Genomic DNA, 26,372 nt, shown 5'->3' with positions numbered 1-26,372 from the left:
GATCGGCGTCGCGACGCGAAAACCGTCCGCGACACGTTGACGGAACCGACGCCGCGAAAAGCCGTCCGCGGCACGATGACAGCGACGACGGCGTTGGGTGCTTGGTTTCCCCTTCTCAGTAACCTCAGGAGGCCTTTAAGGCCCTTAAGGTACCATCCGGGTACTATGCCCTCCCACCACGCCAAGGTTACACCCTGGGAGGGTATTATACGTATATAATTTTGTAATATGATACATATATATATATATATATCATATTACAAAATTATATACGTATAACGTGAGATTATATTTGAGAATAAAAAATACACATAAAAACTAAAAAAATTTTTGTTAATAATTTTCAACTTCTATCGTTTTAATTTCGAATAAATAAATTGCATGAAATATTTACTTTGATATGCGTTGTTAAAAAAATAATTATTGTCTGTTAATTTGAAATATATTATAAGACATATACATTGTAAAATTGTACAATATAAATGAAATGATAAATTCAGCAGAAATTAATTATTAGGCATTCAATTGATTGTTAGTCGTGATATGTGCAAGATTATATTTGAATATAAAAAATGTAGATGAAAACCATTAAAAAAATTTTATTAAATAATTTTCAACTTCTATCGATTTGATTTTGAATAAATAAATTGCGTGAAATATTTAGTTTGGTAAATAGTTATCGCTTTGATGCGCTTATAAACCTTTAATTATGAAGTTAATTTTACTTGCGGGCTGTTTGCTAATTGTTCATAATGATTACAAGTGACCACAAAGGGCATCTCAATCAGCCTAATCAAACATCAAGATCGTGTCCTAACCGATTTGTTATCGCCAGCGATAATTTAGATTGGAAAACACACATTACCAAAGAAATGAAAAAAGAACGAGCAATGTGTATATTTTAAAAATAATATAAATGAGGTAAATAAAAGAGAATATATAATAAATTACTCACTGTATACTGTTGCTCCGTACATTGCTTGATACCTTTCTAGGTCTTCTTTCCTCTCTTATTTATCCTTTGCTGTTTAATCATGTTCAATCTGTTTAACATTCACAGTCACTCGTGAAAACACAATTAATTATAATTAATCGTACATACAATAATTGCAGAATACTTTGCAAGGCACTCACGAACGAGGAAGTTACACGAGATATACATTTTATTATATCACAAGAGAACAATGCAGAAAATACGATTCCCGCTTAACATTTACACAAGATCAAAATCATGTGCATCGTTACAAAAATAATATAGCAATCTTTTTATTAATAATTATTTTATGCTCGCATTTTAAAAAATTATCGGACAAAATATATTTAACTATAAGAATTAATTAAATAAATAATTATTATCCGTAAATATCGATGATCAAAAGATCGTAATGAAATTTATTTATTATATTTATTATATAATTTTTAACCTTGTTAATTCCATTTTTATTTACAATAATGGATGATTGGAATTAAAAATTTGAAAAAGATTTATATTTACAATTACTTATATCCACAATACAATTGTGTCTTTTATTAAAAGTAAATTAATCATTAATTGTAATAATCATAATAATTTTTATTCTAATATTAATCGCGATTGTAATCGCGATCATTTAGGAAAAGTATTTAAGAATATGCGCAGCGTTTCGTATCATTACGTTACTGTTCGAGTGTCGCCGTACAAATAAGACCATGTATGTAAACGTAAACAATAGAGCCGCCAAGGCCAAACACTGTTATTGAAAAGTCCAAATATTTGCCAAAATATTTTACGTATTATTATATTATATGTTCACGTGGAATATTATAGTGTATAAAATATATTTGAAGTTATGATTAATTATTAATTGAACGAGTGATGTATTATGAAGTTTTTTGTTATGCTAATTATTCATTTTACGATTCGATTTAATTGCACGATAATCTTAATCCGAATCATGCCGTCAAAGGATAAAGCATTGGAAATATATTTAATACTTTAAATATTTTTAAAGAAATAATTATTGCTTATAAAGATCGCAAAACAATAATTCATAATTTTGATTTCGGTCTTGATTAAATGTGTATATACATCACTCGAAATGCACGCTAAAAGACCTATCGTAGCGATATAATTTTAGTTAATATTAAATTATAACTATTATTTAAGATAAGCAAAAGATAACTAATTATTAATCTTATCAAATTATGTCACATACTCGCGATCGCGTTTAGGAAATGAATTTAACGGAGCGTCTCGCACTATTACTTTACTGTTTGAATGTGTCCGTGCGACTGATAACACGTAGGAAAGGAATTCGAGCGTCACACCCCACTACAATTCTATTCAAGTGTCGCCGTATGAATGATAACAAAGCCTTGATACGTAAACGATAATGTTTACGTTGCGAATGTTTATGTTACCAAGGCCGAATATCATGTTATTGTTAATTCGCTGCCGAAATATTTTTCGTACTGTGACGTATATACAAACGGAATTATATTAAATTACACGGAAATTTTAAATTATAGATCAATTATTTAAATTAATATATCACGTAATGCATGAATATTACGTTATTAATACATGAATTCCTTTCCTATAAGAGAACTAGAAAATTCTGATTACCGCCGAGTTTCACAGTTCTACCATAGCTTACGATTAAACTATTAATGCGAGAAAGAAGTACAATCTATTCAGATTTTTTTATCTAAAAGTTGACTTGATTTTTGTTAAAAATATTTTATAATTTTTTTTTTCTCATGACAACTTTACGAGTAAACTCAGAATGGGATAAAAATTATTTAAGAATAGCATTTCTTATTAAATAACTATTCTGAAATGTCAAATGCGTTTTATAATTTTTTAGTAATATATATTTTACACGCGTATATTACCCTTTTAAATATTTAAAAAATTGAATTCTTTCAGCGACAAAAAGAATTAAAATATAATTTGAAAGAATACAAATAAAATTTAAAGATATTATGCGACACATATAATATTACAAAAATACAAATTCTTTTTCAACACGTGCTATCAATCTAAGAACGTTCCTTTTGCAGAACCTGATATTTATTCGTCTGACCCATTCTCGGATGATCTCGGAACGTTGCACGTTTTTTACCTGCAAGTTACTTTCATCAGCTGACTCTCATGTAGAGCCAAGATCCTAATTAGGGCTCGTACTATTCCTAAAGCGCGAAGACTCGATATGTGCCGAAGAGCGATGATGATTCGGCTAACTTTGGATAACAAATATTTCATAACGCGCGTGCAATCGATTCATTACCATTACGAGAACATGTCTAGGAACTGTAAATATGTGACTGATTTCGTCTATCCTGAGTTTGCCGAACTTGATTGCCGCTGTTCAGACACGCCGTCAAAAATTTATCACGACTAGCTCGAATTTGCCCCTTGCAGTGCCAATTATAGCGTCTATTATTAAAAAATCGAAAACCCGACGAGCGATTTGCAATCTCAATTTACTTAATGACTTTGCAATTTACACTTTCCAATATACATACATATTTCGTTACAAGTTACAGTAGTTTCAGACTCTGATTGCCTCTATACATAGTTTTGAAAATGTAATCTTGAAAATTATTTTTTTTTTCATCTTTCATCACGTTTAAAAATTTTTAAGTCTTTTTTTTTTAATAATTTTATACAATATTAAAAAATTTATTTGTTATTCGAAATTGATAAGAAGATGTTTTTATTCTTGTGGACAAATTTTAAGCATAATCAAAAGATTGAGATAATTAAATAATTAAATAATCACTCACAGCCAAATATATTTTAGATGAGCAGCGATAATCTCTCATAATTAATTCGTTACAGCTTCCTCCATGATCTTTGATGTTCCTCGATGATTCTCAATGTTCCTCGATGTGTCGTCGCACCGATGATTCATATACGATATTAAAACGCGCGAAATAATACGTTACGTGTCCTAACACAATTGAACGCGATCGATATCGATCAATAGATAATACGGAATGATAATTTAAATTATTCAATTATTACATTATCGACCGTCTCAAATTTACTCGGCACTCCCGACGCTTATCGCGTGCGACACTGCGCAAAAATTCGAAAAACAGACGCGCCATCATGGCGGACGCGCCGATATTTGGCGCGCAAATATCGTAGACAAGCAGATCGCTTACATCAATGAAATTCGTCGCGGCGACGAAATCTTTCGATTCTTCTCTTTCATGCTTCTCGATAATTCAAATGCTAAACGACATGGCTTATCGGACTGACATCGCGAAATATCTGCATATTAGAAATCGTTGCTATTGCTTTGACGGAGCGTGGAATGCATCGACGCATACCGAGATACGCGGTTATTTGTGATTAATCGCGAGATCGCGCAAGCCGATTAATGCACTGAGATGATTATCTGTCACTAAAATCGACATCCTCGACATTCGTCCGGATATGAAATTCGCCCGGGGCGAATTAAAAAGACGCGAAAAGACGGAGCGATGGCGATTTGACTGCACACCGACGACGCACGACTTCAAATAAACGGTTCGGTTCGAGATTCAATCACGTGACCACGGCTAATTTCGCATCACGACTACGCGACATAACTCCCTAGCGGTTACATAACTGTATCTATATCGTGCAATAAATAAATAAAATAATTAAATAAATAACTGCACATATATATATAAAATACTTCAAATACTATATTAATTGGATGTTATATACAATCTATATATATTATAATTTCTCTCTGTAATGTATGTATGCACACTGTGGTCATGTTTTTTCTTCTGCATGTTTTCTCACACAAAGTTGAAAATATTTGAAACGTACTCGTACATCTAGATATTTGTGCACTATGACTGTTGATTAAAAAATACCGCATTACCAAGCTTAGTGTAAAAATTAAATATATGTACACGTGTATACTTATAGCGTGTGTATATACTATAGAAAGAAATTACAATATATATTTCTTAAATTATTGTATATAACATTCATTCCAATTAATATGAATTTGAAGCATCGAGAGAGAAAGAGAGAGAGAGAGAGAGAGAGAGAGGGAAAGCGAGAGAGAGAAAGTGTTTACGCATCAGCATAGATTGGATTATTTACAAAGAAACACAAATTATTCTAAAAAAATCGGAATAGCTCAAGCGGGGAACGATAATGAAAGATAATGTGTCGTTGGCGAAAAACGAACGTCTGCGGGTGCAGAAGAGTGGTAATGGCCAAGGGTTTTGCGGTGGCGAAAAGCGACGAAAGGGGGTGCAGGAAGCTTGTTAACGCTCGAACCGAAAACCACAGTCGGTGTAACACGGTTACGATATTAACAAGCGTTTCAGCTAATTATCGCGAAGTTAGTAAAATGCGGCCGCACCGGGGACGGCTCCGCGATACGCTTCAATCGATAGTCGCCAATCTCGGAAATGGATTTCATCCGGTTGTTCGAGATGGTTATATCCGATAGATATCGACACTCGTGCATCTCTCTCTCTCTCTCTCTCTCTCTCTTCGCCTCTTTTTCCATCTCTGTATAATGTATCGTCTCTCCTTCCTCTATTTCTCTCTCTCTTTTGCCAATTTTTTTTATTCTTTTCTATTTGTCGGAAGCCGACGAGCACAAGCCATCTCTCGCCTCTCTGAATTCGCCGCTTGGCTGATTATTGGTTTTACATTATGTCGATAATATCTGACTGGCATCGCTACACTCACCTTCCTCTCCCGGATCTTTCTTCACAGTGTGTTTTTATTCAAACTTTTTCCACGAAGTATTTTAATGAGAAAAATTTTCTCCCGGAAATATGTGTGTGTCTCTTTCTCTCTCTCTTTCTCATAGATCGTACAATATATAAACTAACGGAATAATTGATTACTTCGCCTAGCGTTCTTTAGATCCTTTGTAGCTTTTCATATTTCACTATTTACTTCATTAAAAAGAAAATCATCTTACATAATCTAAAATTTATTTTCTACAGAATAATTTTATTTTCGATATCTATTGAAAGTATCAACATCAATCTTACTATCATGAAAAATCAAGTTTATCTAATAAAATATATTTTACATATAAATACATTTATGAGGAAAGAAAATGTCAAGAAGAAAAATATATACATATAATCTTTGTCTCTCATATGCATATAAAATTTATCGAATTCAGCGGAGAGCAAAACGACAATTTGTCTTATCTCCATCTCTCTGCCTATTCTTTCTTACGCCTTTCTTATCCTTAAATCTTGAATACGTCCAATTTGAATTTTTTGTCAGAAATCAGGCTTTTACCATGATCAAAATTTGTAAAAGACTTATCTCAAAGATTTACGGTCACGCCAATCTTTCGGCGACATAACGAGCATAAAACACGACCGTGCTCATTAGTTTTGATGCGCCGCCCGGTACCTGCCAGCTACATCGTCCTTCGTCCTTCATTTCCCCAGCGCCGTTCGTCGTTCCTCTTCGTTCTGCTCTGTCTCCATCAGCGACGACACGTCGAAGTGCTTTATTTCCCGTGGGCCGTCCAGAGTGAATGAAAGCCCAGCCGAGCCCGACAGGAAAGGCAACACAACACGCAGCTATTGTTTCTACAGTAGGTACGTATACATGTGCGGGTACAAAGTGACGGAGAGCGTGCGATTCAGGATATCGATTTCGAGTTTCGTGCCAATAGAACGCCGAGGGAAATAATCACTTATATGATTCAGATTTATTCGAACAATTTTTTAATCGATTGTTTTGATTGTTCATAGCTTGATTGCAGAAAATTCTCTTTTTTCATAAAAAAGTCTTCTTTAATAAAAAAATTTTATAAAACATTTATCACACACACACACACACACACATATACGTACCATACACATGTATTAATATATCCTAACAGAAAAGTGATTTTTTTTAAGAATGTTATTTATACTAGAATGAAAATGTGACAGTTCAAATCGGATTAATTGTACATTCAACTGTAGATTTAATATCGTAGCGATACTGAATAAATAATCATAAATATAAAAACTACGTTTAAAGTTGCATGTAGAAAGAAAATTCTATCAAATAAAATTTTTGCTTATCTATTTTAAGAAAAAGGCTAAACATTTTAATTAATAATGAGTATTAATATTAATTATTGTGTGCATATGTGTGTATCCTCTCACAAATCAATTTAAATAATATTATTAGAAACAATTTGATTAATTATTCTTGCTGAAAGATCCGGATATCGTATTTAGATTTCCTGTGAAATTTCTATCAGATCATATTTTCTGTGAAATACGGAATTTCACGCTCGCTTGGAAAAGTGGATGAAAATAAAACGCGCAATCGATGAGGAAAGAAACCAATGACCCTATAACGTACCGTTCATAGCTAGTCACATCTGAAAAACTACTGTATACCACTCGTATTAAAACTACATATTAAAACTACGTGTTAATATCTGCGAGAGTAAGAAAAATTCGAAAAAATATATTTAAAATATAAAACTAATTAGACAAAATAATTTGAAATATATTCTAATGATGAATAAAATTTATAAACATGATCATAAAAATATTAATAATTTTTTATTGATAATCGTCTAAAATTATAGGGGAATAATGAGTCATAATACTTTGAGACATTTGACTAAATTTTTGTTTCAATAGAACATATCCTATTGGAAGCTTTTTGTTTCTGTGCCTAATTTATAATATTGGAAAAGATGGCTTGCAGCATTACGTTACAATCCGATAATGGGCCATTACATAGATACGAGTCGATTGATGTGCTGTCAGATTATAGACATGAACGCATATAATACACAGGTATATAATTTGATGAATATATTTGATGAAGCTTATTTCGCGTGTATATTAACTTCTCGACTTTATGAATATCTGCATGCAACTAAAATGTTTACTTTGATATATTTAATCTCATTACTTTTTACCGCGTATAATTATTATTCTTTGATTTATATTTTCAAAGATTTTTAATTTTTAACAATTTTATTTAAAAATAGATATAATATTTAATGAAAAAATCTTATAATATTCTCGAAGAAGAGATCACGATGATTAATTACTTTCTCCTGTGTATCTTTTTTTTAATTCCATTCCTAATAGAATATTCTATTCACATAATTCGACAAGTCTCATCACGTCATGCACTGCGAGTCGGACTTAGAAGCTATTATCGATAATTTATTCAACCAAAGCACCTGAGCGTGCATTAGTCGCCTAATAGTCCATCAATTTATCTATATATGAATCGACCGATCTATAAACACTACGTAATCCATCTGAAGTTTCCAAACACATTCCGCTGAAAGCCACTCTTTGATCTTGAATAAACTCAGACATAGGCAGAGAATAATCCGGTGGCTCGATACGAAAAGGAAGTAGAATGAGTACGCACGTGTCCGCGCTTCAAACAGGAACAGCAAGTGGACGAGGGCGAAAGGGATCAGGATGAAGTGGCAAGGACACGAGGATGAAGAGTCATGAATATCGGTTTCCAATATAACACCCAAGATATCAACAGGCGTTAATTCCGAGTATTTTCGATACTCTGTGCCCTCTTCAATAAGATTGAAAATTCCGCTCGTGTATTTTAGACTCGCATCATATAATTAATAAGTGGTTTTAATTTTCACTACATGCATGTATTATACATATATTATAGATGATTATTCATAGTGATCAATAATTGATAGCTGTCGTTTGAATGTGTATTGAAAACTTAAAGTTTGTGGAAATTATAAATAAAGTATGGAATTTGATATCATATTCCTATTGTATTATTCCATATAAAATAAATTATGATTATCAATTATGAAGCAATAATATCATTTCTAAGAATAAGCATTTATACCGTTATTTTTAAAAAAGTTAAATTATTTCAACTCATATATGTTGAAAGTGTGTATAAAGTCGACTATCGCATAAAAATGTCACTCTGCAAAAGTTCTTGTGTAAATCAAAATGGTTAGAGTGAATTTTTCACATGGCTTAAGTTCTTGTGGATTTCTTTACACTGTAATTTTAATTCTGGACATATATATGAGAATTTTGTAGCAAGAATACCTGCTATAAAGAGAGTTATATCGTTCATGATAAGATAAAAGGGTCAATAGAATAAAAAAGAAAGTTAGAAACAAAAAGTTACTAACAAAAATTTTTTTCTTTTATAGTTAATAGTAAAAATAAATGTTTAATTATAATAAATTATATTGAATCTTCAAGAGCACTGATAATAAATAATTTAACTTGCCTTCAACGAATAGTTGTACATGAGAAAGAGAAAGAGCTAGACTATTTAAGTTGTTTCTATAATTAATATTTGATAAATAAATAAATATACACAGAGTAATTAATCCAAAGTATTCAAAAGTAAGCCTATATAAAACAGAAAAAATTAGATTTTTAAAAAAATATATAAACTTATAGACTCGATGATTCCAAGTAGATCTACGCAACATAATTATTTAAAATAAAAAATAGGATAAATTTTGACAATAATAGATAACCAATTTTGCAAATAGTGTTAATTGTTACGCTGTTTCCTTTCTCACAACATGGTACAATTCCGTTTGATATCTTCATTCCTTGATGTAGCTTTCACTCTTGTATTGCAATCGTGTCTAATTGCATCGTGCACAACCAGTTTATTCAGCGCGAGAGATGTTACTCTTGGAACCCCAAACAAGTCGGGGCAGACAAAGTAATTAGTTAAAGATGGTAATTTGATGGAGAATATTCAGTTCAATGGATGGTTTGGATTATCGACTGATTGTAAATGAATTGCATCTGAAGCCCAGACATAGAGACTTCATGCTTCATGCACGATGCGCAAAGCATTGTTGAAATATCAGTCGTATTAACCTAATTTTCCAATAATGCTAAGCAAACGGTAATCAACAATGTCAGTACACGGTGTTAATTTTCATGATATCGATAAATCATGCAGGAATCCGTTATTTTATAGATGTGAAGTATGGCCAGCTATAAAGTGACATTCTGAAATTTTTGTTAAATAAAATCTTTCAATATACATAATAATTATGATTACTAGTCAATATTTTTTTTCTATTTGCAATAATAAATATTTTAACTTCTTATATTGAGATTTTCTTAATTAAACTTTAGTTTATTTAAAATAAAACATAGAATAAATTTTACTTGTTGCATATAGAAAATCATAAATTAAAATCATTATCAATTTCAAAGCATTTTAGTTCAAAAAAATTGATCCCAAATTAATTAAAGCATCCATAGAATAATACTATATTAATATAACTACTATATAAATATTGTAACAATTTTCCATAAAACCGATCTATTTATATAATTTATATAAGCTATGTCTGTTTTTCATAACATTCATGAAACAATAAATTTTATTACTTACATTTTTTATTACGTTTTTTAATTAAACGATGATTAAGATAATATCTTGACTAAAATGCGAATAATTTTAGTCAAAGAGGTCACGTGCATAGTTGAGATTAATTTCCCATGAGGCTGTATATCCTCCCTATGGTAATGGATTAGCTCCCGTCTCCAATAAGTTGAGACTGATCGGATACACAATCACGTCACCATAATTTTCGTTAATGATAACTATATTAACGGATTATGCTAGTACAATGGGATTCAACCAATTGATCTATGTAACTGCACATATACTGTATATGCAGTGCATGTATTTATGCAATCAATTCTATGCGATATGTAAGATATAAAATGTATACAGTAAATATACATAGCCTATTTGAAATTTTTTTGTAGCCTGTGTATAGAACATTTTTATTTATTTTCTTATTTTTTATATGCTACATTTTTTAAGATTATATATATTATTTTATTTCATGCAATATTCTATTTTTGCTAGATATTTTTTGTGTAACAATAAATATAAAAGAATGTTGCATACATATGTGTATAATAAAAATAAAAATGTTCTTTTACTATTAAATAAAAATTTCTATGAAAATATACACATGTAATATACTTTCACATATATATACATTAATAATAATTGCTATCGCATAAAATAAAATTATTTTTTTTAATGGAACTATTCTCATTTCTTACAGAACTTTAATTGAATAGAATATACATTTAATTTTCTGCTTTTTCTAATTTTCTTCTCTTTTTCTCACTAATTGTAACAAATACATGTTACATGTTGCGTCTTGCATAAAAAAATACTAGCTGTTTGTGTTATATTAATACATAATAAAATATAAGAAGCAAATAATTTTCAAATAATCTACATAAATACATTTTCTGATTATTCAGATGAATCACTAATATTAAATTTTATCAAGAAATCCGGTCATATCTGATTTCTTTTATCTTTCCTTCAAAGAAAAAAATTCTGTTTGATGAAACTTCCGTCCTTATATATTATTTACATTCCAGAAATTTCAAGAGTGAAGTGTTTCAAATCAATTCATGATTTTCAGAATATAACTTTTAGCAAAGCGGAGAATATGCGCGAGATATCTGCAAACTAAAGCTGAAGAATAAGACAGTTGAAGGAAGTAAAGAGATTGAACAAAAAGAACGGAATGCGTTCGAAGAGAGCGATATAGAATGTATCTTCAAATCGGCTTTAAGATATGCAGAAGGAAAGTTTTAAAGATGCACACAAAGGCAATCGATAATATGATAAAGAAGGTAAATCTCTCTGCCAACAAGTCAGCACTTACTAAAAATCCAAACGATAGAAAAACTTTCAATATTCTGAACAATAAAGATTTTTTTGTACTTTGCGACATAAAAAATATCTTTTCCATATTTACAAAAAAATGCAATATAGCAATGTAAAAAATATGTCAATACAAAAAGTATCAATATATTAGAAATTAAATAATTTAATTTAAAAATTAATTAATTAATTAAATAATTTAAAATTTGCCACATACATGTAAACATATCTTCCTTTTCCAATCCTTTTAAATCTTATAATAAAATGAGACGTACATGAAAATTATCAATTTTATAGTTTTCTAATATCTTTATATTAAAAAATAATCCACTCTCTTAATATAATAATCCTCAATTTCCAAAAATTCAAAATAATTGTAATGAAAGATAAAAATTTATAATATTTAAAATGTTTTCTTTTAAAGATTTATACAATTAATCTCGTAAGCTGCATAGCTAATTATTTTCAAGCACAATGTTAAAGAATTTTTTTCAAGTGATCTAGTAATTACCGAAAAGTAAATTATATTAAATTAATTTGTTTTACCAACAAAAAGAATTTTACGAAAATATTACATTTTATCATTTACCAAAAAAAAAAATAATTTTAGTTTTAATCGCGGTAAAAAGAAAAATTTGATATTAGTTTTATTATTAGTACATCTAACAATAAGTAATAATAGTTATCACATTTTTAGCATTTCTTTCCATTATACATATATAATTACAATAATGTGTTTTGTTTTTTTAATACAGAAATATTATAAATAATTATTTATATATTACTATCCATTATATATTATTATAAAATTTGCACTTTTTTATGGGTCATCTTAGTAAATATATGATCAACGAAAGATAACAAGAGATCCAAGGAATATATTCTTAAACTTCTCAGCTGTAGGATATGAAAAATATAACTATTCCTGCAAACTATAATGCAGTTCTTATTCCTATCAGTCGTTGCTTCGTGTTACCCTTCTTGTTGACCGAAAATGAGACGTAGCTGCCAACCATCTCACGATAGATGACAGAACCAGCGTGAATCGGCAACGATGGGTTCTTCTCATGTCTATGCGGAAATGGTGGTCGCGAATTAGCTACCTGACCTGTCGCCAAAATGACGCAATGGAATCTTTCATCGGCACTTATCACTTATACATACATCGGGTTATGCAGCGATAATTACCGCGCAGCCGCAGAAAGTATCGTGACAAGTAAGTAGACGCGATAATTCGCCTACAACGATCTGATTAGATCGCGACGCAGTATATTATGCTTTTTACGTTGTTACGTAAAAGCGAAGGACGGCGCCGGGCTAAAAATAGACACGTAAGAGCCAAGCTATTTCGTGCCGTTTCTTTCGCGAGCTTATCTTTCGCGTTCTCTCGCCACTCGCCGCCATCGCGTCGCGGCCGAAAAAGAAAGCTGCGGGGACAGTGCTGCGTATTGCATTCCATCGGTTTTCCTCTCAAGGTCAGATAGCCCACCTTTCAGATTCAATTCGTGCCGCCTCGTCTTTAATACCTTCTCGGGTACCGGGGCTCCCGCATACCTGACAGTGGTTCTCATAGTTCACGCGACGAGCCCGCCGATCGTGCGAACAATGAGGAACTGATGATGCCGAAATTTTAATTGTTCTAGCATCTGAATGACTATTCAATCATAATTCAATCGATCATGATTTTCAACTATACGGAATTACTTCAAAAACGAACAGAACGACTTCAATAAGTAGTCCAAAATACGATAATCGATCAAATATACGTAGTTTATTCTGTTTAATTAACGATTCTTATAATATAAATCTATAAATTTGCAAATGTAATTTTACAATCACTATATATTAAGAGCCTCTAAATCTCTTTATTCATCTTCAATATATTTCTCTTCAATCTACAATAATATCATTACATAAATTAAACGATTTTGGTGCCAATTTCTTTGTTCATTAAAAGAAAGATTGGAAAACAAAAGAAAAAAATTAATAACCATCGTAATCAAAGCAATGCAGTAGCATTAGCGGTTGGCAACCAGCTGGGATTTCCTATCAAACATCTGTGTGTTCCAGAACATTCCAAGTATTCCCTATCACCAGTATAATACCCAATGAAATGATGGAGACGGATCGATAGGCAGGGATCATCGAGTGACTTGTTGGAACGGAATTTTCAAAGACTGCCAACCGCTGCTTAGCGATGGACGGATAAAAAGACCGTCGCCTCAGAGACAGCCTTTACATTCGTCGGCAGACGTTAGGGCGCAGCCATACGCACACGATCATACAAGCCGGAAAGTGTGTGTGGATCGCGGTTACCGTGAGTCTTGGGGTAGGGCAGTGGAAATTTCCACTGTGCCCGCTGGGACGGTCAATACTCTCTCCGTGCTGTAACGCGCACCGCACAACGGTTATCCGGATTACAGGCAGTTTCAGATACGACAGTGCGCACCATTACGGCTTCTTGCTTCCAGAGAATCCCCGCTAAGAGATTTAAATTTTCAATTAGACCGATCAAACCGCGGTTCTGTAGAATCTCGTGTTAGATATTCTGAAAAGAAAAATGAAACCGACTATGACTTATTTAATTACATTTGAGATTATTATTCATGAAACGTTACTCGTTACAATTGTAAAAAGCAATATCTTTTAAGACATTTTTCCAGTATTCCAAATTTTTATTTATTACAAATGAGATGGAAATTTATCAGTCTGTAAATGTCTTTTATATATATGGTATTCTAATTGTTGATTGATTATCAATAAAAATGTATATAAAAGATAAATCGAAATCCATGTAAAAGTAACATATGTTACAAATAGTCTATTGTCTATTCCATCGATCAATGAAGTAACGGGTGTTTTAAAGTTTGCGCAAGCGTTATATAAGTCTAATGACAATCTCGACTTTATACTCGAATATTGAATCGATTTCAGCACCATCTCGACGTCACCGCCAGGAATCGGTCTCGGGCTGAGATCGGTAAATTTGACGAGCCACTCGCGGTTTTTCATGCTAGGAAGAGACAGATCGAGCACTCATGCGAGGCGTGACCGACGAGCACATTATTTTGACGTGATGCAACGTTACCTTAAACACGACGAGATCGGCGATGTATTTTTTGGCAGCCGATACGTTAAACCGTCGATCGATGTGCCAAATACTCGCTTTATCGTCTTGCCCCGTGCCGCATAGACCCCGGCTAGGGAACGTGGAAATAGCTCACAGGGCCTTTTGCGTCTAGCAGCCGAAGACTGTCCTGAGTAATCTCCGATGAATTTTCTCCTATAATGATTTTCAGGCGAGGTTGCGTTGATAGGCTGTCAGTTCCAACACGAATTCAGGCAACCAGAGGTTGCAGTTGAACAAAAATTTACATACAATTCCCCTCTTTTCAAGGACCCCTACTTTCCGGAAAGGAAATGAGGAACATATTTTCTGTTTATGAATTAGCTTTTTACATGTTGTTCCCAAATAATCAATCGATGCTTTCGAAGTTATTCATTTCATGAAAAAAGTATTAATTTATATTATATACATTATTAAACTCTCTATAAGAAAAAACTTAATTAAACATCGGACAAAAGCAATATGAAAGTATAATTAATCAAAATATAATTATCTTTTTTTTCTTCAATGAATACAAACGATTGAAATCAGAGTATAATTTAGTAAAAATTGCATCAAGTATTAGAACGATAAAAGTACGTCAATTAATTATATTGTTTTTTTTTTGCATCTATCTCAAAAATGAAAATCAAGTTAGAAAAGTTTTCAGTGCTCAAAAAAAAAATAGTCTCAAAAATGTTCGACAACTTGAAATACTCCTCGAAATTCCGTTCAATATCACGTCGCATATTCCAAGATTCACGTTGGAAGCGTCGAATTAATTTTAGAATACATCTCGCTATATATTCCCAAACGTACTTGGTCTCTCGTTTCAAGTTGCACGAGGTGTATACATGCGGATCCGTTGCATCCGTCTATCGATCCTAAGACCGGCAGCCGTTCTGTCTTATGCGCGTAACTTTTCAAAACGGATGACAGCTAGTAGCTTGTTATTAATTGCAGCATAAAGATTGAAGGTTAACAAAACGCCTGACAGGCGCCAACGCTATTTACTGATGTTTATCCTAATCAGCAATTGTCGCACAATACGTATCTTTAAAACGGCAAATAGATAGCATAGTTTCGAACATTTAGGTGAATGAAATGTACAAAGATCAATAGTAAGAAATTAGGCTTCGTTCTTTTTAAACCCGCGAAATACTTGGCAGCCGTTGCCGCAGCTGTTTTAGACAGCGTGCAAATGCAGATCAGTGTAATAGAAACGTAGAAAATGACGGTGTCATGTTGCGAATCCGCGAACCCATTAAGTGAACATCAAATATAAATTAATTTATTTTACCGCAGATCTAATGAAAAAGATAGAAATCACAAATAATATAAATATAGATCGATAGGAATTGTGTTTCATTTCAAGAAATCTTTACAAATGTATATAATATTTCATAAAACTTGAAAGCACACTAATGACATTGTGAATTGAATTTCTATAATGAATGCGAATTGAATATTTGTTGAACAAATATCTGCGTTCTTTGTGACTTTAAAATACGAGCAAAAGTTAAAAAAAAAAAAAAAAAATAAGGAGAGCGAGACTAAAACTCACAGACATTTGAATGATTTATATGACTACCGTAAAAATACGACGGTGTAAAGTTGAGAACGTTCTATTCGTGCAAAGTGAGCTTAAGAGGCAAGATTTCTCCAACGCTTCGATGTACAGCCTCCCTCCTTTGCGCAGGAATATACTCTCACAATCAGCAAAGGAACGGTGACTCACCAACAATGTAAGCGCAGTCATGGAATGATTTGAATGCAGAGAGAATCTTTAAATAACTATTTTTAAAGACATACTCTTTTCTCTTTTTTCAATCCCTTTCTCGTATGCCTAAAATGAGATAAATTTAATTCTTTCTAACATTGAATCAAATATTAGGAGATTGATTTATAATAGACATACACTATACAGCATATATATAAACAAAAATAATCTCTTTTTAACAATTTATTTTTATAAAATATAAAATTTGCTTACATATATATTTAGATAATAATACAAATTTATTTGTATTTAACAAATTATGTAGTCTGTTTCGAGGAAACAAAGCATTAATCATTATCATTCCTACATCATGGTATACGAGATATTATATATGCTCATTAACTTGCAATTATACAAATATGTGACAATTTAGAGGTAATGAATGGATTGTCTGCGCAAAGATGTCATTCTAATATCGCCTTCGTCATTCCCGCAATTATATATCAAGCATTTAACTCAAACTGCCAATTACTTATACCATGTAGTTGCAAACATACACGCCCAATGTATGCACAGAATTTCCACACATTAAAAAATAGAAATATGAAATTAAATTTTACGACAAAAAAAATTATCGATACGATAAAATCTCAGCTGATGAATACGATATTTGCATAATTAATTGTTTCAAATAATCAATTTATACAATTTATACATAATACAATTTAATTTAAAAAGAAAATAACATCTATATAAAATTTTATAATAAAATAAAATATTAAAATAAAACAAAAATTTTGTAAAAAGGAAAAGAGAGAATTTTTTTTCATTTACGTTTGTATTTTGTTATAATAATTGAATTTCCATAAACGCGCAATATTGTGAGATTGATGATTATCGATGATATAACACAACGCGAATGTGATATAACACATCCGTATAATTTTAAACATAAGAGGTAGTAATTAATAGGTTTTGCTTGTTACCTAACAAAACTATGGCGCCATCCATAAGTATCGTGACGAGTGAATTGTCAAGCACACACGATGACGAAGAACTTTTAGCGTATAATCATAGATTGCATAACATAATTTTTATTTTTATTTTACAATTAAATATCTTAGCCAAATCATTAATTTTTATTAATGCGCAAAAGAGTACTTTTACCAAATATTTATAAGAATATAATCACGTTTAGATATTTCAAAGATCGCATAGATGCAAAATTGCGCAATAAGATGCAAATATTAAGATGCAAAAATTATTTTGACAATGCAATTGCAAGTATAATAAAATATTTTTTTATAAAATTACAATTATATAACAACGAAATTGCGAAATTAAACATCAACTTGATAATTTCGTGAAGGACTAGAACGTTATATATACATGTATATATATATATATATATTTAAGTGTGTGTGTGTGTGTGTGTGTGTGTGTATGTGTGTGTATAATCAATAAATATGTCATTAAAAAATAAAACGTATAAAATAAAAAGTTTTCTGATAAAAAACTTTAAGCTAAAACATTGGAAACATCGTGACTATACGGCGACAATAAATATCGCGATATATGCTCCAGACTGGCGCCAATATTCCTATAGCTACCTGCACATTGTTGCACGCATATGCATATACAAATACAAATACATGTACCAAGCGTATATCGATAATGCAATGCTTATCGACATTTCCGCGTAAAGGCACGTGATACCGGCGATCGTGTAAACTTTGTACAGCAACAGTTCGATTCACGCATCGTGGAATCAGGATTGTTGGACCACGCGGATTCATCGAGCGATTAAAATCCCCCTATTTTTAAGCAGCGTCTTTATATCGCAAATTCCTGTGTCGCTTCGTCTCGCAAAAAATGTGACTTTATGCGCATTTTACATACGTTGGCATAAAAGAAACGGCGACTCGACGTTTGTCACGCCTTGCTATTCGTGTATTTCTGTAATACTTCGCCTCCGTTAGCGAACAAAGAACGGTAATTCATGAATGCGTTTCATGCTTTTTTTACGACTCTTTATGGTCTTAATAGAATAAACTATACAACCACTAAGCCATTTAAAAGATATTTCTGTATTTCCAAATAATAATAAATTTGTTTGCTATTTTTACAGGTACCGCAAAAACACTTTAATGTTTGCAAAGTTACAGAAATTCTTTATTCTCGAATCTGTATATAAAACAAAATATATATATATAAAATATCGATTTTAAAAACAAACTATATAAGATGCAGAATAAAATATGTAAATTATTAGTTTTTAAAAATATTATTATTTAAATATTACTGATATAAAACATTTCCGGTGATATAAAAATACATTGTAATAAAAAATAATGTTCTAATTTTATACAAGCGTACAGCAATATCTTTTTATAAAACTGTCTATTTTATGAAGTATAAAGATTTTTACATAAATGTCAAAAACATATATTATTATATGTACGAATTTCAATCAAACTCCGTGCGAATTTTTTCATATTCATTTAATAGCTCTTTTCATATTTAATTCATCTATTGTAAATATCATTTTTTTTATTGCAGATCTAAAGAAATAAATTTTGGAAAATGGATTTCTCCAGGGCCATGTGTGCACGCACATTTATATGCACATAGAAATATATGCCCTTTCCCTTTTTTTTAAGTATGTATGTAAAATAAGTATGTAAAATAAGGTATAATTTTTTTATTTCCTCTGACGCGATGTAGGATGCGTCTGGATATCCCAGGTAGCATTTGTTTACATGCATTCAGGCCCACATGGGCATAGGCGACTACGTCTCTCGTATACGAGCGCAGCCAGAACTCGAAAGCACGGGTCTACACGATAAAACGCGGCCCGCGAAAGGGTGTCTTTCCAGAGAGCGAAAGGCACCGGTCGTTTTATCGTACGAGCTAGCATATTCGCGTTGACGTCGGTAACGCAGGCCGCCTTTGAAATTGTGTGGAAGAGCTTGAAATCATTCACAGATGTCATCAAGCTAATTGGTATACGCCGGTCGTCATCACTGGACAACCACGTGGCCGATCGGCACCCACGTGGATGATCGGCACCCACGTGGATTTGCGCGAATCAACTGTAGCCGGTTCTCCAAGCGCGGCGATCATGAGATCGAAATGTATCCTGATGCATTGCGTTGAATAGCAATCACTCATATACGAATACATGATGTTAGTCACATTGTTTCGCATGTAACTTACGCAAAATATCTAAAACCATGAGCAGCAGAAGGAAAAATGTTCATTCTCTCTACTTTTATTCGTTTTGCATAAAAAAGTTTTTTTTGTAAATATAAAATCAAATTGCACGAGAAAGGGATATTATTAATTAAACCAGTCCATTAGCAGAAGATGTTTTTGAACTATGATAAAATAAAATATTTTTTAATATTTTGTAGAGAAGCATAATTAAAACTGACACATTTAAAATTTGCTTTAAGTTTTTAACATTTCAACTTGCTGATTGTAAAACAATTTAAATTTCGACTATCTCTAAACACAGTTTAACTCATATGGTGTAAATTCTTAATTTAAATATATATTCATACTTATATTTATTATTAATAATTAAAATAATTAGTGAAGCTTAAAATTCCATGACATTATACAGAATTATGCAAATATTGAATGTTGAAATTCTTAATATACGTACATAAAAATATAATGTATGTTTTTAAAGTATTATTATTATTATTATTTTGAAAATGTCATCTCCAATGAAAAGCGTTATAAGAAATGTTATAGTTTTATATCGGAAATTTGACACCAAATTTTCCATAAGCTCGCGCGAGAAATGGCACTACAATGCGAGCACATAAAACTTTCATTGTTAATTGCATAGGATAATTGACTAATAACAAGCCAGTGAAATATAACATCATCATATAAATTACCTTGATATTAACAATAACTAGAATTGCTAAACGCTGAGACAAAATTAACTGCAAATTAAATGCAAACTAAATGCAAATATGCTAAAAATGTAAAAATGCGCACACAACATATAATTCTACTTTAATTTAAATATATAGATTCGTTTTATAAGACAGTTTATCACGTAATTGCTTACCCATCATATTCATAAAGAATGAGAGTTTAAAGCCTATTAATAATTTTTACTGCATATGCAAATTGTGTGTGTGTGCGTGCATATCGCAAAATTTATGATAAAACTTCGAAAATGTATTTTCTAATGTTGCAGACCAGTTTTCTCAGCGAGAGAAATTTATATTAAATAATATTAATTTTAAAAAATGCTCTATGTAAAAAGAATATATTCAGTTTTTCTCATAGAGAAAGCTGTTTTTTTTTAATTTCTCTTCCTCTGACCCTTTTGTATTGTGATAGTTATTGATTGGGCGTACAGTGCATGGTACAATCGATTGGAATTAAGTGACGCCGCACAAAATGCATCTTTCTGTCAAACCCGCACGAAAATGTCGTGTCGGTCGACCTACTTCTCAAAGAAATACGAACTAAATACATAAGCAAAAGATCGTCGTGGACAGCGAGCATAAACGTGAAACTTATTCTCTCTCTTGAGTCGCACAAAGTAATAATGCCAGCCAATCGTATAATGTTGCAACGAAATATCGTCGCAGACGCGCAGACGATAATTTATCGCGGAGAAAGATATTTCATCGCGGTTTCGTTGAAATGAGAGATATTTTTAGCAAGATTCCCGAGCAACATTTAGGCAGTGCGGATGGATAGAGTTGCAACTCCCATGATACACCGCTATGGCATGAAGAATCTAGCACAAGATATGACGTAAACTCTCAATGTTAATCTTGGAAACGTAAAGGAAATTGACGTTTACCTGACACGACCTGGGCGCCGAGACGTCGCGTCGACGCTCCTGCAATTGCGTCGTTCGCGCGAGGAGTCAACTATTTGAGCGAAATCGATAACGCGGTAAAGGATAATAACCATTGCATATATGTACATACAGTCCTGATATGCGCGCGATTTTCTTTAGATCTTCTTTATATCACGCGGTCTTCTTTAGATCCATTTCCAAGCAGACAAATACTAAGAACAAACTAATCTCTAATTATAAAAAGTTATAATATCTGATACAGCAAGTTATGCGCATTACTTTTCTCACGCAAAGATTCTTTAATATATTAAAAATAAGAATAACAGAAAACATCTCATGTGTATGTGTGTGTTTGCAGATTTAAAATATAATATTTAATATCAAGATTCAGTATTCAAACTAAAAAATAAAATAAACTAAAATAATCTATCTTGACAAAAAGAATTGATATTTCTCCTACTACGCAAAAAAAAAGAAAAATTCTATATTCTATATTCAGATGTTATATTTTTTACTTGGACCAATTATTTCAGACATTCTGCTCGTGAATAATTAATTTTAAAGATTCAAAATTTCTTCAAAAATACGAAGCGTGTGTATGTATGTACGCATGTAAACAAAACGCTTGTAGTTTGGTATTACGTTCTCTTCTCTTATTATTATTCTTTTGATATTTAAAATAATTTAGATACACTTCGACATCAATGGAATCACATAAACAATGGCGCGATACTCGTATTAGATACAGTACGGCGGCAAAAGAATTTAACTGAAAAGAAGGCCACGGCGTAGTAGGCCAGCGTGGTATTGATTTCGGTTCGCCGGAGTTGCTCTCTGCATCCGCGCTTTCAGTGTCACTCGAGTACGGCGTAGATACGATAGAGGTAGAGAAGGACACGGTAAAGGGGGGTCGGGGGGAGGGACGCGGAAAGGCGACCTGGCCGCCGCTCTCATTCACAATGGGTTCATATTTCACGCAACGCAACTCTGCGTAGAAAATGATGACGGAAGGCGTACGACCGAGGAGCGCAAATCTCTCCGTTATGCATCCCCGGCGGCTCTCCCGTCACGATTCCCGGCGGATCCACGACAGATCGACCCCGGGCACCTCGTACATCGAGAAAACGAACGCGCGACACCATCACCGGAAAATGTCGAAGCTGTTTTATAGACTAGATTTTCAGATTTTTTCCTCAACATTAAATAGCAACCTCCTTAAAATAGTTACAGCCTACATTTTTTATTCAAATTAATCAATTTTTCAATAAGCTTACGTGTGCTAATACATGTATCAAAACATTTCAATCATTGTATAAGATTTTATCTTATTGTGAAACACCACTGAAAGGACTCTAAACTCGGAGAATTCGCTTTTTAAAACAAGCGAATTATCTTATAATAGGAATGCGAGCGATAAGGAAATACAATATCATATTATTTTAGATATCTTAACAAAAGAGTTTAATTGAAAACACATGCAACTTATATTACATTTAATAATAGCATCTTGATAAGGTTTGAAACTAAAACAATTCACGATTTTTATTATCGAATAATTGACATATATGCAACAACAAGCTACTAATGAATATTTTCAGCTTGTGAATCGCTCGGCAATCTTGAAACATGTGAGGCAACATAAAGCTTGTCGATAACCGATTAATTATCACCGTGCATTGGTACGCGCGTGCGGGAGTGGTTTGGAGAACCGGTGCATCGGATTGCAGCTAATACTGGTTTCCCTTGAGCACGCGAATCGATCGCATAGATGCATCGAATGAGAGCAAAACGAGCCTGTGAAGGAGCTACGTCGTCCTTGCTGAGAATCTCAGACGTCGTTTACAAGGCCGATTATGCTGCTTCATTGAGCCGCCTCATTTAATCATTATTAGCGAAGCTTTCTCCTAGCCGCGACAAAAGCGTTTGACGACTTGGGGTTATTCGCGAGGGTATTTCACGGTTACGTGATTAACATTTCGATATGAATTTAATCGACGCAAAGATATCATTATCATAATAGCGAGCTGTGACAGATGTCAAGCTCGGCTGCCACGCAACACGTAACACGTTAAAAAAGATTAGATATTGATTTTTTATCGTTGTATGATTTATTGAATAACTGTATACATATTTGGTCATGTATATATGAAAATTTATCTCTGTATCAGTACTTGGAATTAGTATAATATCTAATCAGTCGCATTTGCTGTGAAAAACCGATTAATTATAATTTTTGACACATAGATTAGTTTGGCTATCAATTTTTTCAAGCAATATTTTATATATTTTATAACTTTCTTCCTTTTAAATTAAAATCATGAAAGTTTCTCGCGAAGCAAGATAGAATTATAAGGAGATCGCAATCATAAAATGATTTCAGCTTATATGCCGGCATTAAACGAAATGATCGATTTTCTTGGTAGACAGATCTGCTTGGTGCGTCAGAGAATCGGGCGAATTAACGATGTTAATTTCTACGTCAGCTCCTGCCACACATGTGCTAAACTATGATGACGAATCGGTGCATATGTATTGGAATCGGCTGGATGCTCGGAAGTCGTACGCATCGGAATGAATACATGGAAAGGAATTATTATTACGATTCTACGTAGAAATAATTGCTTCACAAAATCAAATAGATTCTTTTCTAATGAATAGCTTTTGTTCCTCCTAAGTAACGTACAAATTATGTAGAAATTATTAGCAAAAACAAAACACGCGATAAACAAATTAGTTTTTTTATTTGACTAAATTAAATTCAGAAAGCATCATAAAAATATCTAGATAGAAATTTACAAGTTTCTTCGTTTCTTTATTTTTTGACAGCAGTCTAATTATTTTAACAAATATAAATAATATAAATATTTTTTTATATTAATATAAAATTAAAAAATATTTGATTTTTACAACAAATATATATATATATATATATATATATATATATATATATAAAACATAATCGTATAAATAATGATTCATTCAATGCAGATTTTCCATCTCCGCTGGATTAGAGACCAGATATAAAGCGGAGTAAAATAAGGTCAGTGTTAACGACCATGATATATAGAACAGATATAAGATTAGACAAATACAAAAGAAACGTATTCCCCTGACGGTTATTATACACATTGCTATTGTCAGTGAAACACGATGTGTTAAACGGTGATCCTCGATTTATTATTAGTCGATATCCATAGCCGATATCCAGAATCATACCAATGGCATTCAGTGACGCACGTCAGTGAAATTCATGTAAAGAAACTCAAATATGTATCAAATGTGGCCCAGATTTATCGCTGCTCTCTGTAGTCATTCTTCAGCGAGTTTAAAATTCTTTTTTTAATTAAAATTTTATTTCAAATATCAAAACTCTTCAATATCAAATATCTTTGGCGTAGAATATCAATTCAATTGCTTTGTAATTGAATCTCAAATTACATTTTAAAAGTTTATTTGAATTTGATTGAAAAAGAAATTCAATCTTTTCAACTGTTACAAATTTTATAATTGTAGTTTTTCTAATTCTATTTATGTAATTATTTATAAAAAGAAAAACAGATCTTCCTTGAACATTTATTTTAATAATTGATTTTTAAATGTGCGACGAAAAAATACTAATATATTTGTACTTGTTATACCGTTTGAATATTTTACAGGAAAACGCATTTTCTCCTGTTTTTCATAAAGTCATTTTTTTATTTCTTCGTAATTCCCCCTATCAGATATAAAATGTGAATGCATTATCTTTGCAAAGAAATATTAAAGGAATTTCATATGACATAACACTCATTATACACATGTAACATAATTATATATCATGCGCTTATAACGTCATATCTTATACTCCGTTAATCTGTCGAATATATAATTTAATCACTACGTGACATTTGATCCAAATACACCCCAGTTGATATGGTTTTTATAATAACAAGAACAACATGTGTCTTTAACAAATCGCGTGCATGTCATAATCTTATGTCTTTTAAATCTCATAAAAAATCTATTGAAAATTGAGATAATAAAAAACGGATATAAAAAATATGTATAATATTCCATATGTTATGTACATATGACATAAATCAGTACTATAAAAAAAATAAAATATAAAATCGATTGCAAGAATGGTATATCTAAAAAAATATATATATTTATGTCAAAGTATTTAAATATTATAATTAAAAATCTTGCTTGATAAGCAGATTTCTACATGTTTAACAACTATATTAAGAAATAAATAGAAACTAATTATATCAAATTAATGTTGAAAAGTGATATTCATTACGCGGAAAAAGATTCTTCTCTTAATTAGTTTGTGAATTCTATTTCTATCGTTTATTTTCAATTACTGTGATAAAATATTAATGGATTGCATTACGCGAATGCGTGATTAAAAACAGCATATTATGCTGTTCGTATCGAGTCATCGTATTTCAAAGCAACTGATTTGCGAAATCTCTTATTTACATTTATAAAATATTCGAAGGTTATTAAAAGCACGCAGCGAAGAGATCATTTTGACTGGTTTATTACAAACATAAAGGACGAGCAAAACACAAAAGCGTTTTTGTATTATCTAACAGCTTGTCAAAGTTCAATCACGTTGCGCTCGCCCTTGCAACGCAGCACAATTGCTTCATCCACGCAAACGCATCCGTTATTTCTCGCGAGCCACTCACGTAGTGCGTGTGTATCCGTAATCTGGCAACGGTCGCGTGTGTAACGATATGCTGGCAAAAACGCTTACGAGGCTGTCGCCAAAACCGAGACACAGCGTCACGGCGTTAGGCGCCGTTCATCGCAACGCCATTACGCTAAAAATAACGAAGTGGATCTCTGATGGCTTTATTCAGATATGCACGGATATGTCAATCGGACACGTGTTTGTGTGACACCCGAGCGTCGCGACATCGGGCGACTGTCCAAACCGTGCGCCATGAGACCAGAGAGAAGAAATGTTTGTAACATTGCGAATCATATTTTCTGATTCTTCTTTTCGTCTATGCAATGTTAACGTTTTGTATTTCGCAGAAATGAGTTCATCTTTCTC

The 26,372-nt window shown here is 32.1% G+C and overlaps 1 long non-coding RNA gene across 1 annotated transcript; it reads right to left on the bottom strand.

Moving 5' to 3' along the window:
• Nucleotides 1-14,087: 14,087 nt before the first annotated feature.
• On the bottom strand, nucleotides 14,088-16,399 carry LOC126853318 (uncharacterized). The gene is made up of 3 exons (XR_007687940.1): nucleotides 15,587-16,399; nucleotides 14,754-15,070; nucleotides 14,088-14,213 (listed from the first exon to the last, which is right to left on the bottom strand). It is a non-coding gene; the product is annotated as an uncharacterized LOC126853318 (long non-coding RNA).
• Nucleotides 16,400-26,372: the final 9,973 nt, after the last annotated feature.

This window comes from Cataglyphis hispanica, chromosome 12 (assembly GCF_021464435.1).
Source record: "Cataglyphis hispanica isolate Lineage 1 chromosome 12, ULB_Chis1_1.0, whole genome shotgun sequence".
NCBI classification, from domain to species: Eukaryota; Metazoa; Arthropoda; class Insecta; order Hymenoptera; family Formicidae; genus Cataglyphis; species Cataglyphis hispanica.
This window is presented reverse-complemented; position numbering and strand designations above follow the sequence as displayed.